Source organism: Lutra lutra, chromosome 1 (genome assembly GCF_902655055.1).
Source record: "Lutra lutra chromosome 1, mLutLut1.2, whole genome shotgun sequence".
In the NCBI taxonomy this organism is placed as follows: Eukaryota; Metazoa; Chordata; class Mammalia; order Carnivora; family Mustelidae; genus Lutra; species Lutra lutra.
The window spans coordinates 117,867,616-117,884,096 of NC_062278.1; positions in this window are offsets into that span (position 1 = coordinate 117,867,616).

Here is a 16,481-nt window from a genome sequence, read left to right on the forward strand (position 1 = left end):
CCCAAATCCCACCACACCCCCCAGCGGCACTGGTCCCCGCTCCCTGGGAGTCGGACGCCATGCTCAGCATTTCACCTGCACTTCCTGGTTTATCTCTTGGCTGTTACGCGACCTACCTTGCAGATGAGGCCACGGAGGCTCAGGGTGGTTCAGTATCATGGCCAAGGTCACATGGCTATGGAGTGTAGACCAGGAGTTAAGCCCAGGCTTGCCTAGTCTGGAGCCTGCACTGTTCACCACTACTCTTAGGCATGGCCTCAGAGCACCAGCCATTCACCTGCCCCCGCAGCCGCCTCTAGGATTCCCTGTCCCTGTGTCTCACAAGACGGTGAAAATGGGATGTATGTTCATTTGTTACTTACTAATCCTTATTCGGTAAACTACATGTCAGCTGCTGCATTAGTTTTTGGCAGGGGTGGAGGGAGGGCACCCACTGATAAGATCTCTGCCCTCCAGAACCCCACCCCCACCATCTGGTAGCAGCCACAAGACCCACATGTGTCACACTACCCCTTAGGGAGGGCAATTGGACTTGAACTCCGGTGGGGAGGGGTGTTGGCAAACAGCAGGATGTGGAAAGCGATTCCCTGACCACCCTGTCCTTCATGAGAAGGACCCCTTGGGGAAAATCCCTACCTGTAAATCCCCCAAGTTCTTGTAACTCAAACGCACACATGAATATGTGAAAATGACAAGAAGGGGACAAACGGAAAGCCTCCCAGCTTCCTTCAATTTTGGCATGCACGTTCTCTCCCTTCCCTCAAGGCAGTCAGGGTCATCCAACATCTGCTGAACCACCTCCGGCTCCCAGGGAGTGACAGCAAGTGAGGGGACTTTCTCTGTCACCAGGGTTCTACTGATGTTTTTTAAAGAAGATTTTGCTCATGAGTTGATAGGGTTAGAGGACACTGATGCTCCTTGGGTCCCCCAGAACCTCTTGTGGTGACATGCCCAAGGCCTGCTCTTGGCAGGCATGGCCAAACCCAAAGCTTCTGCAAATGGGCTGGATCCTGGCTGAACACCTCAGGTCCTAAAACCAGGAAGACAGCATTGTCTTCCTGTGTGAAGAAAGTGGCTCTTCAGAACAGGACCACTCACAGTTAAATCCTTTAGAAGAAAAATAAAACATCTCATCTCCGCTTCCAGTGGGAGGTCGGCTTCAGGGCAGAGGGTGTGCAGGGTAGGTTTCTGGCTGTTTGGCAGGTCGCGCCCCTGCAGGGGTGATGGCGTGATTATGTGGAAGCTGCCTTTATAAATGGCTCACGGTCATGGCCCTGGGAGAACAAGGCGTCTGCCTGAATGTCTGGGCTAGAGAATCCATCAGGGCTGTGCCATGACGCTCATGGCTGAGAATGTGCCATCATGACCCTGGGGACCCTCCACGCTGCCCGCTGGGGTAGAGGGCAAGAGGGACGCAGGCTGGAATGGAAGTCTGCCTCTTCCAGGGACGCAGACAAGGGGCCAGCTGCCACATGCTAGCTCACCACCTGCAGGGGTGCTCTTGCCCAAGAGTTTCTGAGGTCTTAAGTCAGAGTACCTTTCTGAGCTTTCTCCCACCCCTTCTTTGAAGGGGTACCCCAGATCATGTTGTCACCCTCCTGGCAAAGGAACCCCTTCTTTTAGATAATCCCTGACTCGCAGTAGTATCCAGAATTTCCTCAGACTCCTGTTGGCCAGGTGGGAAAGAGGCCATCTCAGACCTGGCTTGGTGGTCCCCACAGTAGAGGAGGAATGGGGGGCTCAGGGCTCGGAGCTCTGGATTTCACACCGTGCCTTCTGAGCTCAGTGTGCGGGCCCAGTCTCGGCTACCAAAGGCTGGGAATCATATATAGGTGATCTGGCTCATTCTCTCTCACGTGCCATCCCATGCCCTCCGTAATGCCATCTGCCATTTAGCCAACACTTACTAAATGTCAGTCACACCACCGGCTGGTTTTCCCATGTAGCGTTTATTTCACGTAAGCCTTTGTAGCAACACTACGAGCTCCCGGTTATTAATCCTGTCTGCAGATGGGAAGCGGGACTCAGAGGCGAAGGTGTGTGCCTTGCTCAGTGTCACATCGGCACTGCAGAACAATGACAAGCACTAGTCTTCCAGCCTTCTCTTGCCAAATGCATGCTCTTTCTGTCTTTTGTGCTGCCCCTCTAGGCACACCTTCCAAATAGTGATCTAGAACACCTCCAGTGACGGGGAACTCACTACCTCATGAGGGCACTCATTTGGTCTCTGTGCTCCTTACAGAGAGCTGATGTCTTCCTAAAGATCCCACATGGTCCTCATTCCAACCTTTGAGGCCTCAGAAAATAAATCTGTGCCCTCTGGCTTCATGGCAGCCTCCATATTTTTGCTGAAGGCTCTCAGTCCCCATAGGGCTTCTTTTCTCTGCACATACCTGCCTCCCGTGCCTCTCCCATCCCCCAGGGGACGTGAATTCACACCACACTCTTCTCCTTTCCTGCCTCTGGACGTTACTGTCCTGTGCCCTTTGGAAGGACTGGAACATACCACATGGCCAAAGACTTGGGATCTCTGAGGCCACCTGCTTTGTTTTAAAGTGTTATATTTAGTTGTGTTATTGAACTTGTTTTTTTTTTTTAAAACTGTAAATTTCAGCCATGGACCTAGTTTAAAATATTCAAAATAGCAAAAGAGCATCTAAAGCAAAAAGTAAAATCTCTCCCCACCTATCTTCTTCCAAACCCAATGTCGCTCCCCAGAGGACACTTCTGTTAGAAGTTCCTATTTTATTTCCTGTGGCAGTTTCCACTGCAAAATTTGAAAGCACCACTAGACCTTGATTTGGCTAAGGCCCTGAGCAGAGGGTTAGGGATACAGCACCTTGCCTCTGCCTCTCACCTCTCCACACACTTTGACCTCCCACTCTGGTTACTTATATTAATTTTTAAAGTTCTTTTAGCAGTTCCTGTTACATTATTATAAATAATATACCTTAAAAAGCTGTCTCATTCATGAACTCCCCACCATGAACATTGAAGAAACCAGTGAACCTCTTCTTTCTACCTCTCTCTCACGAACTCTCAACTTTCTTATATACATATTTACAATTTCAAGGTTTATAACATTTGCACTTGTAAGCATTCCACATTTTGTCCATAATGTAATCCTAAAGGTTGAAAACCAATGAACAGCATTGTGACTATGAACACTATTCCCTGCAGATCCAAATAATATGACTGGATCCACACGGAAGAGGAAAAGTAATTCATACCATGATATCCTTAACATTTGAAGGAGGCTTTTCCATGGAATAGAATCTAACAGAGGCTCAGAGTTCTGTTTCAGCTCTCCTCACTTCTTCTGGGTCATTTCCAATGTACTTTATTTTCTCCTTTTTATAATTGCTTTTGGTCTCTCATGTCATCCTCTTTTTATTTTTTTTTTTAAGATTTTACTTATTTATTTTGAGAGAGAGAGATCACAAGCAGGCAGAGAGGCAGGCAGAGAGAGAAGGGGAAGCAGGTTCCCTGCTGAGCAGAGAGCCTGATGCGGGGCTCGATCCCACGACCCTGAGACCATGACCTGAGCTGAAGGCAGAGGCTTTAACCCACTGAGCCACCCAGGCACCCCCTCATCCTCTTTTTAGATTCTTTTTTAGTTCTGCTAGAGTCGTTTTCATTTCCTGTGTATGATTGGTAACTAGTAAAAGAGATCCACATCTCCATCCCTAGAACCTGTGAATGTGACCTTATATGGCCAAAAAGGGGTCTTTGTGGTTGTAATTAAGGATTTGAAATGGGGCAACTATCCTGGATTATCCAAATGGGTCCTAAATGCGATCGTAGGTGTCTTTATAAGAGAAGAGCAGATGGAGAGTTCCCACAAAGACACTGAGTGGGAGAGACAAAGATAGTTTCCAGTCACATAGGAACAGATGCCAATTACCACCAAAACTTGAGGCAAGAATGGCTTCTCCCCTAGGGCTTCCAGACGGGGTGCTGCCCTGCCAACACCTTGTTCAGCACAATGATAACTGATTTCAAAATTCCGTCATTCAGAACAGTGAGAGTAAATTTTTCTGGTTTTAAGCCACCAAGTTTATGGTAATTTGCTGCAAGAAGCTAGTAGAGTAAGCTTGTAATTGCTTCTCTCCCTGAAAATGATTATTTTGTGTACTCCCTCTTGTTGACAGTTTGGCAAGGTATAAAATTCTACATTCTATACTAAAAACCATTTTCCCTCAGAACTTTGAGGACACTACGCTATGGGCTTCTAGCATCCAGGATAGCTGATGAGAAGAAATCTCATGTCAGTCTGCATCTTGTTATTTTTCAAGGTACCAATTATTCCTTGCTCTATAAGGTTTTGCACATTTTTTCCTGTACCCTTAAAGTTCTGTCATTTCATAAGGATGTGTCTGAATGTTGGTCTTTATAAATCCTTCTTGACATTCTGTGGACTATTGTAGTCTGAAGACTCCTGCTTTCTTCAGCTGAGAAAATGCTTCCTTAATTTTTTTTAAAGTCCATTTTCTGTTAAAACCCTTATCTGTCTCTCCTGTCTTGTGACTTTTCTCTGATATTTTATCTCTTTGTATGTCTCCTCTATATTCTGGAGACTTCCATTCCAAATCACCAATTTGCTCCTCAGTCTTGTCCGTTACATTATTCAGCTATCCCACTAGATTTTTGTTATTTCATCAGTCTTGCTTTGAATTTCTAAAATATCTTTGTTCTTATTTTCTGATAACTTTTCACATCTGGGAAACATATCTACTCTTGCTGTCCTCTTGATCTCTCCAAAGACACTAATTATAATTCAAAAAAATACTTTTACTGATCTCTTGAATTATGTCTGATTCTCCCAAGGCCCTTACTAATGACTTTGGTGTCCCTCTATGTCAAGAGAAAGTAGATAGAAGGGTGTGTGTTTAGAAAACACACTGAATCTCACAACAGGGAGGTGTGTATGGTTTAGAAACTGTACACATCCACAGATCCACATACCCCACAGTTTGAAACAACTCCAAAGATGGTTCCGTTATGAGTCATATCCTCTCCCCACCTACACACCATCTTCATGCCCACACTGTGAATGAGACCCAGGAGCCAGGTTAGCAATTCTCAATCCTGGAATATCAGAACAAACTAGAGAGCTTCTAAAAATCACACACATCTGGGAACCTGTGTGATTAGGTTGTGTGCCTTTGAGGTTGCAAATCACTAGAACAGACCATCTCTAAGGTCTTGCTTTTGCAACTGGGGCCCATGGATCAGCACCACCTGGGAACTGGTTAGACATGCGGCTTCTTAGGACTCACCCCAGATGTTCTGAATCAGAATCCTCATTTAAACTAGATCCTCAGTGATTGTAAGCACATTAAAGTTTGCTTTACTTTATGGGGGATCACAAGACAGTGTGGTGTATTTGGGTGTGACCTCCAGAGTCCAGCTGATCTGCACTTGAAGCACAACTCTTGTCTCTTAACTAATTCACCAGCACACTAAAGACAGAGAAATGTGGCTATAGAGTGCTTGGCACAGGGGTTGGCCGGTGGTAGAGGTTTAATAAATGTTGTTCTCATTCTCATTTACTTTTTCAAAGATTCTTTCCCAGGTCCATGACCTGTCAGCAGGACTACTTCTCCTGTGCCTCCATTCCTCTCCTGTCTAAAAAAGCCACTGATCAATCACACTCTTTGGTCTTTCCCCCTCTGGTATTTTCAGAGCTATACCATTAAGTCACTCTCTCTAGCACTGTCTTAAGTGATGGGTGCTGGTCTAGCTTGTAAAATTTAATAGCAAAATGCTTTTGATATGCAAGCTTCTTTGAAGTTGACCCCATCTATATTCCAGAGATAAAAAGATGTTCTGCATCATCATTCTTACTCAGACAAACTTTAAGTGTCAGTAGGAAAGACAGCTGTGCACTCCGCTCCGCTGGTTTCATTTTCCCTGGTTCCATTTGGAGTTCCCTGGAGAAGCACGGGAAATCAATTGTGTGGGAGAAGATGATGACACCGTCCTGCAGCTGGGATTCATGTTAAGGATATCTTTGATTCATCACTAACTCCTCTTCTAGAGCTCACAGTGAGCTTCCTCTAGGGCTTCCTGATTTGTCCTTGCTACCCCCCCATCCCCCAAAGCTGGGACACTTTCCACAGAAGACCCATGCGTGCACACACAGTCATGATGCCTAAGTCTTCTTAACCAGATTCAGCATCCCAAGAAAACTAGAGGGAATCCAGCCTCCAGCAGCTGCTAACCATCAGGTCTGGAGATAATTAACCAGCCAACATCCCCTCCCCTACAATTCAGGCCCTTTGGGGGCCACCATCTCAGTCAGTTGAAGCAAACCACTAGGTGGCCTTCCTAGGAAACTCTCTCTTTTACTCTGCTCTGCTCTCCCCATACTACCTCAGGGCACTCCCCTCCCCAGCCCACGGACACTGAGAGCTTGACTTACATGCAGGTGCCAGATTTCATATGAGAATTGCTCAGGGATGCTGAAAAGGCTTATGTTCATGGGTGCAATTCCCAGGCCAGTTCTATATCTCTGCCTCTCTTTCCATCTGTCTCTCTCTCTTACACACACACAAACACCATAGGACTTCTTTCAACAGCTCTTGGATGGGACTAGAAGACTGCCAATGAGAAAAACTGGGAGAAGCCATTGTACCACTGCATACCATGTTTCCAAGACTTTCATGGTAACATGAATCTTCTGGGGGTTCTTGTTAAATGTCAGATCCTGGTTCAGTAGGTCTGGGATGGGGTCTGAGATTCTGCATTTTGAATAAACTCCAATTATTCAGCAGGCTCAAGCTGCTGGTCCCTGGGCCACATTTTGAATAGAAGAGATTAGAATGACCTTTCCATCCTGTGGAGGTCTCCAGGGACTACTGGGGGAGGCAGAATTAGTCAGCGACGGAGAGCCTGAAGGGGTGTGTCTGTTGAAGATGGACATCCAAAAGGCCTGTGTCCTCTCATGATTCTGCCACTGTATCTAACTGATCCCTTCAGAAGACGGTTACTGGGGGCGCCTGGGTGGCTCAGTGGGTTAAGCCGCTGCCTTCGGCTCAGGTCATGATCCCAGGTCCTGGGTTCGAGCCCCACATCGGGCTTTCTGCTCAGCAGGGAGCCTGCTTCCTCCTCTCTCTCTGCCTGTCTCTCTGCTTACTTGTGATTTCTCTCTGTCAAATAAATAAATAAAAATCTTTAAAAAAAAAAAAAAGAAGACGGTTACTGAAGGAATGTTATTAATTTAATTTATTCAGCATAGCATAGTAAGTACGCAGCATTGATAGTAAATCAAAGGAAAAACTACATGCATGTATCAGTAAGTGTTAAGACGTTCAAAAAATTCACATCAATTTCTGAAAAACGAATATTCCCTTTATATGATAAAGAATATCTTTCTTAAACCAACTTCAAGCACAATCCCTCATGGCAAGACACTTAGAAGCAATCTTTCTAAAGTGAAGGACAGACAGGAATGTTGGTTATCATTGCTATTAGTTAAGACTTTTAAAATTGGGGGCCAGTGCATATGATTCAGAAATAAGGAGTATAGCCATAGAAAAGGAAGAGGAGACACAGTTACCATAACATGCAGGTGGTGTGATTGTCAACACACAGAATCAAAGATTCATCTGAAATTTTGTAGCACACATAAAAAAGCTCAATAAAACAGTGGAATACAAAATAAATACAAAAAAACAATACCTGGGATGCCTGGGTGGCTCAGTTGGTTAAGCAGCTGCCTTCAGCTCAGGTCATGATCCCAGCGTCCTGGGATCGAGTCCCACATCGGGCTCCTTGCTCTTCAGGGAGCCTGCTTCTCCCTCTGCCTCTGCCTGCCATTCTGTCTGCCTGTGCTCGCTCTCTCTCTCTCTCTGACAAATAAATAAATAAAATCTTTAAAAAAAAAAAAACAATACCTTTCACATATACATACCCAATAACCAGTTGGGAAATACATGGAGGGATGTTTCTTTTCATATATGACAACAAAAATAAGACCAAAACGTAGAAATTAACTTAATAATTAATGTGTGAGGTATCGATAAAGTATAAATAAATAAACCTTACAAAGAGCCCTCAATGACTTGTGAAATAGACCATGTTTCTTAGTGGGAAGGTTAAAGAGTCCTTGACTTTTGATCCTGGAGTGCTAACGGTGAAGCAAGAATATGTTGACCGAAAGTACTGGTGTGTGTGTGGCTTGCTGGCTGTCAGCTTCATTATAAGATGATCTGGCTAAGCCATTTCACAGAAAATTCCTGCTATCTTTATATTTAGGGATTTTTCTCTTGGTCAGATCCTAGAGAAGATTCACTAGCCTTCTGCCTGGAGGGTATACAACTGGCTGCCATTTTTTGGGAGTCAAGCAAGGGAAAGAGGCTAGAGTGACTTATATTCTCCACCTAAACTTTCCCATCCTCCTGTCATTTTCAGTACAGCACCCCTGCCTGCAGCTGGGCCTGGGGATCTCCAGCCCAGACCCTCTGTGTTACCCTTTCCAGAGATAAACTCCAGTCTTCAGGAGGGGTGAGAATAGACAGGTGTCAGGCTACATGGAGTGAGGGAGGGATCTTGACATCTATTTACTTTTTAAGTCAATTTGTAACCAGTCTTCCTCTCTTCAGTGTTACTTGCTCTAACTTTCAGAATTAGGTGCCCCTTCTCCTAAGTGCCACACAAAATCCCCAGACTGTTTTGTTTCTTAAGTTTCCCCACTATTGACTTAGCATTCAGCTTTAATGTATCTGCTAAGTAAGTTAACACTCATCTAATTGCTTCTCGGCTTCCAAATTTTGTTGCTGTAACCTCCTCTCCTGTGCTGTTTAATGCATTTATGCCTTTAAATAATCCAATATGTTGTCCTAAATGTTTCCCACATAGCAATCAACTCAGGGGCCCAGATGAGGGGAAAAAGCTAGTATTGACTACATTTATTACAGTGAAAATCCATTTCCAAGAATAAAATAGGGGATCAGAGGAAAAGAGTGCCTAGTTTAAGACATAGGGGAATGAGGCATGGGATTTTTTTTCTCTGAGAGGCAAATTGGTATATTTCCTCTGCATAGCAAGTTGGTGCTAAGCATCAAATGTCTTAAAAGTATTCAAACTCTTTAACCCAATAATCTCACCATTTGAACCTATCCTAAGGAACAATCTTAAAACCCCAAATCAACTTCATGAACAAAGATGTTCATCAAAGCATATTTATGATCATGAGAAAACAAAATACTTAACAGTAGGGGCTGTTTAAGAAGCATACAAAACATCCGTTCCGTGAAATACATGGTATGATCATTAAAACAATGTTTATCAAGAATGAAAAAGATGTGGAAAATATTCACATTTAACAAAAAAATCAGAATAAAATTAAATACGTGCCATCCTCAAAAATACATAAAATAATTTTAAAAAATTTGCCTAGAAAGGGTGAAGGTGAAATACCTCAAAATGATAACATTGAGTAGAATTTCACTTTCCCTTCCTTTTGACTTTCCTATAATGAGCAAGTATTTCTCTTTAAGAACAGCTCTATTGAGATATAATTCATATACATGCAATCTATTCATTTAAAATGTACAACTTGAAGATATTTAGTATAGTTACAGACATATGCAACCATTGCCAAAATTTAGAACATTTTCATCGTATCAAGAAGAAACCCTGTACACTTAAGTTGTCGCGCACCACCCACCCCCGAACCCCCAGACTCCCAACCTCTTGCCAGCCCTGAGCAATCACAAATCTCTTACCTCTCTACCGATTTGCCTACTCTGGACTGGAATCATATAATGGATGGTCTTTTGTGGCCAGCTTCTTTCAACTTAACATAATGATTTTAAAGTACATCTGCATTGTACATAAGAGAGCTTCATTCCTTTAATGACTATTTTTCCACTGTATGTGTATGTCACATTTTGTTTCTCCATTCACCATTTGATGGCCATTTGGGTTGTTTCTACTTTTGGGCTATTATGAATAATGATGTTACAAATGATCGCATTAAGATTTTGTGTGGGCATGTGTTTTCACTTCTCTTGAGTCTCACCCAGGACTAGAACTGCTGGATCTTATGGTAACTCTGTGTTTAACCATTTGAAGAAAAATCAGACTGCTTCCCAGAATGTTTGCATGATTTTACATTCTCACCAGCAAAGTATGAGGGTTCCCATTTCTCCACATCTGCACCAACACTTGTCATTATCTTTTGATTATAGCCATCCTAGGGGGTGCAAAGTGCTATTTCATTGTACTTTTTTTTCTTTTTTTTTTATTAATTTTATTTTTTATAAACATATATTTTTATCCCCAGGGGTACAGGTCTGTGAATCACCAGGTTTACACACTTCACAGCACTCACCATAGCACATACCCTCCCCAGTGTCCATAATCCCACCCCCCTCCCAACCCCCCTCCCCCCATCAACCCTCAGTTTGTTTTGTGAGATTAAGAGTCACTTATGGTTTGTCTCCCTCCCAATTACATCTTGTTTCATTTACTCTTCTCCTACCCCCTCAACCCCCCATGTTGCATCTCCTATCCCTCATATCAGGGAGATCATATGATAGTTGTCTTTCTCCGATTGACTTATTTCGCTAAGCATGATACCCTCTAGTTCCATCCACGTCGTCGCAAATGGCAAGATTTCATTTCTTTTGATGGCTGCATAGTATTCCATTGTGTATATATACCACATCTTCTTTATCCATTTGTCTGTTGATGGACATCTAGGTTCTTTCCATAGTTTGGCTATTGTAGACATTGCTGCTATAAACATTCGGGTGCACGTGCCCCTTCGGATCACTACGTTTGTATCTTTAGGGTAAATACCCAGCAGTGCAATTGCAGGGTCATAGGGTAGTTCTATTTTCAACATTTTGAGGAACCTCCATGCTGTTTTCCAGAGTGGTTGCACCAGCTTGCATTCCCACCAACAGTGTAGGAGGGTTCCCCTTTCTCCGCATCCTCGCCAGCATCTGTCATTTCCTGACTTGTTAATTTTAGCCATTCTGACTGGTGTGAGGTGATATCTCATTGTGGTTTTGATTTGTATTTCCCTGATGCCGAGTGATGTGGAGCACTTTTTCATGTGTCTGTTGGCCATCTGGATGTCTTCTTTGCAGAAATGTCTGTTCATGTCCTCTGCCCATTTCTTATTGGATTATTTGTTCTTTGGGTGTTGAGTTTGCTAAGTTCTTTATAGATTTTGGACACTAGCCCTTTATCTGATATGTCATTTGCAAATATCTTCTCCCATTCTGTCAGTTGTCTTTTGGTTTTGTTAACTGTTTCCTTGGCTGTGCAAAAGATTTTGATCTTGATAAAATCCCAATAGTTCATTTTTGCCCTTGCTTCCCTTGCTTTTGGCGATGTTCCTGGGAAGATGTTGCTGCGGCTGAGGTCGAAGAGGTTGCTGCCTGTGTTCTCCTCAAGGATTTTGATGGATTCCTTTCTCACATTGAGATCCTTCATCCATTTTGAGTCTATTTTCGTGTGTGGTGTAAGGAAATGATCCAATTTCATTTTTCTGCATGTGGCTGTCCAATTTTCCCAACACCATTTATTGAAGAGGCTGTCTTTTTTCCATTGGACATTCTTTCCTGCTTTGTCGAAGATGAGTTGACCATAGAGTTGAGGGTCTATTTCTGGGCTCTCTATTCTGTTCCATTGATCTATGTGTCTGTTTTTGTGCCAGTACCATGCTGTCTTGATGATGACAGCTTTGTAATAGAGCTTGAAGTCCGGAATTGTGATGCCACCGACTTTGGCTTTCTTTTTCAATATTCCTTTGGCTATTCGAGGTCTTTTCTGGTTCCATATAAATTTTAGGATTATTTGTTCCATTTCTTTGAAAAAAATGGATGGTACTTTGATAGGAATTGCATTAAATGTGTAGATTGCTTTAGGTAGCATAGACATTTTCACAATATTTATTCTTCCAATCCAGGAGCATGGGACATTTTTCCATTTCTTTGTGTCTTCCTCAATTTCTTTCATGAGTACTTTATAGTTTTCTGTGTATAGATTCTTAGTCTCTTTGGTTAGGTTTATTCCTAGGTATCTTATGGTTTTGGATGCAATTGTAAATGGGATGGACTCCTTAATTTCTCTTTCTTCTGTCTTGTTGTTGGTGTAGAGAAATGCAACGGATTTCTGTGCATTGATTTTATATCCTGACACTTTACTGAATTCCTGTACAAGTTCTAGCAGTTTTGGAGTGGAGTCTTTTGGGTTTTCCACATATAGTATCATATCATCTGCGAAGAGTGATAGTTTGACTTCTTCTTTGCCGATTTGGATGCCTTTAATTTCCTTTTGTTGTCTGATTGCTGAGGCTAGGACTTCTAGTACTATGTTGAATAGCAGTGGTGATAACGGACATCCCTGCCGTGTTCCTGACCTTAGCGGAAAAGCTTTCAGTTTTTCTCCATTGAGAATGATATTTGCAGTGGGTTTTTCATAGATGGCTTTGATAATATTGAGGTATGTGCCGTCTATCCCTACACTTTGAAGAGTTTTGATCAGGAAGGGATGCTGTACTTTGTCAAATGCTTTTTCAGCATCTATGGAGAGTATCATATGGTTCTTGTTCTTTCTTTTATTAATGTGTTGTATCACATTGATTGATTTGCGGATGTTGAACCAGCCTTGCAGCCCTGGAATAAATCCCACTTGGTCGTGGTGAATAATCCTTTTAATGTACTGTTGAATCCTATTGGCTAGTATTTTGGCGAGAATTTTTGCATCTGTGTTCACCAAGGATATTGGTCTGTAGTTCTCTTTTTTGATGGGATCCTTGTCTGGTTTTGGGATCAAGGTGATGCTGGCCTCATAAAATGAGTTTGGAAGTTTTCCTTCTATTTCTATTTTTTGGAACAGTTTCAGGAGAATAGGAATTAGTTCTTCTTTAAATGTTTGGTAGAATTCCGCCGGAAAGCCATCTGGCCCTGGGCTTTTGTTTGTTTGGAGATTTTTGATGACTGTTTCAATCTCCTTACTGCTTATGGGTCTGTTGAGACTTTCTATTTCTTCCTGGTTCAGTTGTGGTAGTTTATATGTCTCTAGGAATGCATCCATTTCTTCCAGATTGTCAAATTGTTGGCGTAGAGTTGCTCATAGTATGTTCTTATAATTGTCTGTATTTCTTTGGTGTTCGTTGTGATCTCTCCTCTTTCATTCATGATTTTATTTATTTGGGTCCTCTCTCTTTTCTTTTTGATAAGTCTGGCCAGGGGTTTATCAATCTTATTAATTCTTTCAAAGAACCAGCTCCTAGTTTCGTTGATTTGTTCTATTGTTTTTTTGGTTTCTATTTCATTGATTTCTGCTCTGATCTTTATGATTTCTCTTCTCCTGCTGGGTTTAGGGTTTCTTTCTTGTTCTTTCTCCAGCTCCTTTAGGTGTAGGGTTAGGTTGAGAAAGGCTTGTACCGCTATATATTTTTCTCTCAGGACTGCCTTTGTTGTGTCCCACAGATTTTGAACCATTGTGTTTTCATTATCATTTGTTTCCATGAATTTGTTCAATTCTTCTTTAATTTCCTGGTTGACCCATTCATTCTTTAGAAGGATGCTGTTTAGTCTCCATGTATTTGGGTTCTTTCCAAATTTCCTCTTGTGATTGAGTTCTAGCTTCAGAGCATTGTGGTCTGAAAATATGCAGGGAATGATTCCAATCTTTTAATAATGGTTGAGACCTGATTTAGGACCAAGAATGTGATCTATTCTGGAGAATGTTCCATGTGCACTAGAGAAGAATGTGTATTCTGTTGCTTTGGGATGAAAAGTTCTGAATATATCTGTGATGTCCATCTGGTCCAGTGTGTCATTTAAGGCCTTTATTTCCTTGTTGATCTTTTGCTTGGATGATCTGTCCATTTCAGTGAGGGGAGTGTTAAAATCCCCTACTATTATTGTATTATTGTCGATATGTTTCTTTGATTTTGTTATTAATTGGTTTATATAGTTGGCTGCTCCCATGTTAGGGGCATAGATATTTAAAATTGTTAGATCTTCTTGTTGGATAGTTCCTTTGAGTATGATATAGTGTCCTTCCTCATCTCTTATTGTAGTCTTTTGCTTAAAATCTAATTGATCTGATATAAGGATTGCCACTCCTGCTTTCTTCTGATGTCCATTAGCATGGTAAATTCTTTTCCACCCCCTCACTTTAAATCTGGAGGTGTCTTCAGGTTTAAGATGAGTTTCTTGTAGGCAACATATAGATGGGTTTTGTTTTTTTATCCATTCTGATACCCTGTGTCTTTTTTGATTGGGGCATTTAGCCCATTAACATTCAGGGTAACTATTGAGAGATATGAATTTAGTGCCATTGTATTGCCTGTAAGGTGACTGTTATTGTATATTGTCTCTGTTTCTTTCTGATCTACTACTTTTAGGGTCTCTCTTTGCTTAGAGGACCCCTTTCAATATTTCCTGTAGAGCTGGTTTGGTATTTGCAAATTCTTTCAGTTTTTGTTTGTCCTGGAAGCTTTTAATCTCTCCTTCTATTTTCAATGATAGCCTAGCTGGATATAGTATTCTTGGCTGCATGTTTTTCTCGTTTAGTACTCTGAATATATCATGCCAGCTCTTTCTGGCCTGCCAGGTCTCTGTGGATAAATCTGCTGCCAATCTAATATTTTTACCATTGTACGTTACAGACTTCTTTTCCCTGGCTGCTTTCAGGATCTTCTCTTTGTCACTAAGACTTGTCAATTTTACTATTAGGTGACGGGGTGTGGACCTATTCTTATTGATCTTGAGGGGGGTTCTCTGAACCTCCTGGATTTTGATGCTTATTCCCTTTGCCATATTGGGGAAATTCTCTCCAATAATTCTCTCCAATATACCTTCTGCTCCCCTCTCTGTTTCCTCTTCTTCTGGAATCCCAATTATTCTAATGTTGTTTTGTCTTATGGTGTCACTTATCTCTCGAATTCTCCCCTCGTGATCCAGTAGCTGTTTGTCCCTCTTTTGCTCAGCTTCTTTATTCTCTGTCATTTGGTCTTCTATATCGCTAATTCTTTCTTCTGCCTCATTTATCCTAGCCGTCAGAGCCTCCATTTTTGTTTGCACCTCATTAATAGCTTTTTTAATTTCAACTTGGTTAGATTTTAGTTCTTTTATTTCTCCAGAAAGGGCTTTTATATCTCCCGAGAGCGTTTCTCTAATATCTTCCATGCCTTTTTCGAGCCCGGCTAGAACCTTGAGAATCGTCATTCTGAACTCTGGATCTGACATATTACCAATGTCTGTATTGATTAGGTCCCTAGCCTTTGGTACTGCCTCTTGTTCTTTTTTTTCCTGGTGAATTTTTCCGCCTTGTCATTTTGTCCAGATAAGAGTATATGAAGGAGCAAGTAAAATACTAAAAGGGTGGCAACAACCCCAGGAAAATATGCTTTAGCCAAATCAGAAGAGATCCCAAATCATGGGGGGGGGGGGGGGAGAAAGGGGATAAAAAGAGGTTCAGAAAGAAAGAAAAAAAAATTAAAAAAAGAAAACCAATAAAGAAAAAGCATATAAAGGAAAAAATATATATGTGTATATATATATATATATATATATATATATATATATATATTAGATAAACTAGTTAAAAATGTTAAAAAAGAAAAGGGTAAAAGTTAAAAAAATTTAGCAGAAGAAGAAAAAAAAATTGAAAAAGAAAAGAAAAAAAAATTAATTTAACTGCAAGGCTAAAGAATCATGGGGAGAAAGCCATGACTTCCGTGCTTTGCTTTCTCCTCCTCTGGAATTCCGCCGCTCTCCTTGGTATTGAAACTACACTCCTTGGTAGGTGAACTTGGTCCTGGCTGGGTTTCCCATTGATCTTCTGGGGGAGGGGCCTGTTGTAGTGATTCTCAAGCGTCTTTGCCCCAGGCAGAGTTGCACCGCCCTTACCCGGGGCCGCGCTGAGTAATCTGCTCGGGTTTGCTTTCGGGAGCTTTTGTTCCCTGAGCTCTTTCCGTAGAGTTCCGGAGGACGGGAATGAAGATGGCGGCCTCCCGGTCTCCGGCCCGGAGGAGCCGAGAGCCCGGGGCCCCACTCCTCAGTGCGCCCCCAGAGAACAGCGCCCAATGACTCCCGCCACCCTGGCCTCCGGCCGCGCTCCGAGCTGACCGAGCCTGCGACCGGTTCAAGGCAACCCCGAGCTGAGAGTCACTCCTCGGCTCTGTCTCTGCAGCCGGCTTCCCCGTTCTAATACCGGTAAGCTCTGCGACACTCAGACACCCCCGATCCTTCTGCGACCCTGCGGGACCTGAGGCCACGCTGACCCCCCTGGGCTTCACCCCGGTTAAGCCTCTGGAGCGATGTCCCTCAGCGGAACAGACTTTTAAAAGTCCCAATTTTGTGCTCCGTTGCTCCACCGCTCGCCGGGAGCCAGCCCCTCCCCCCTATTTCATTGTACTTTTGATTTCATTTCTCTGATGGCTAATGACACTGCCCATCTTTGCATGTGCTTATTGGCCATGTGTATCTTCTTTGGAGGAATGTCTA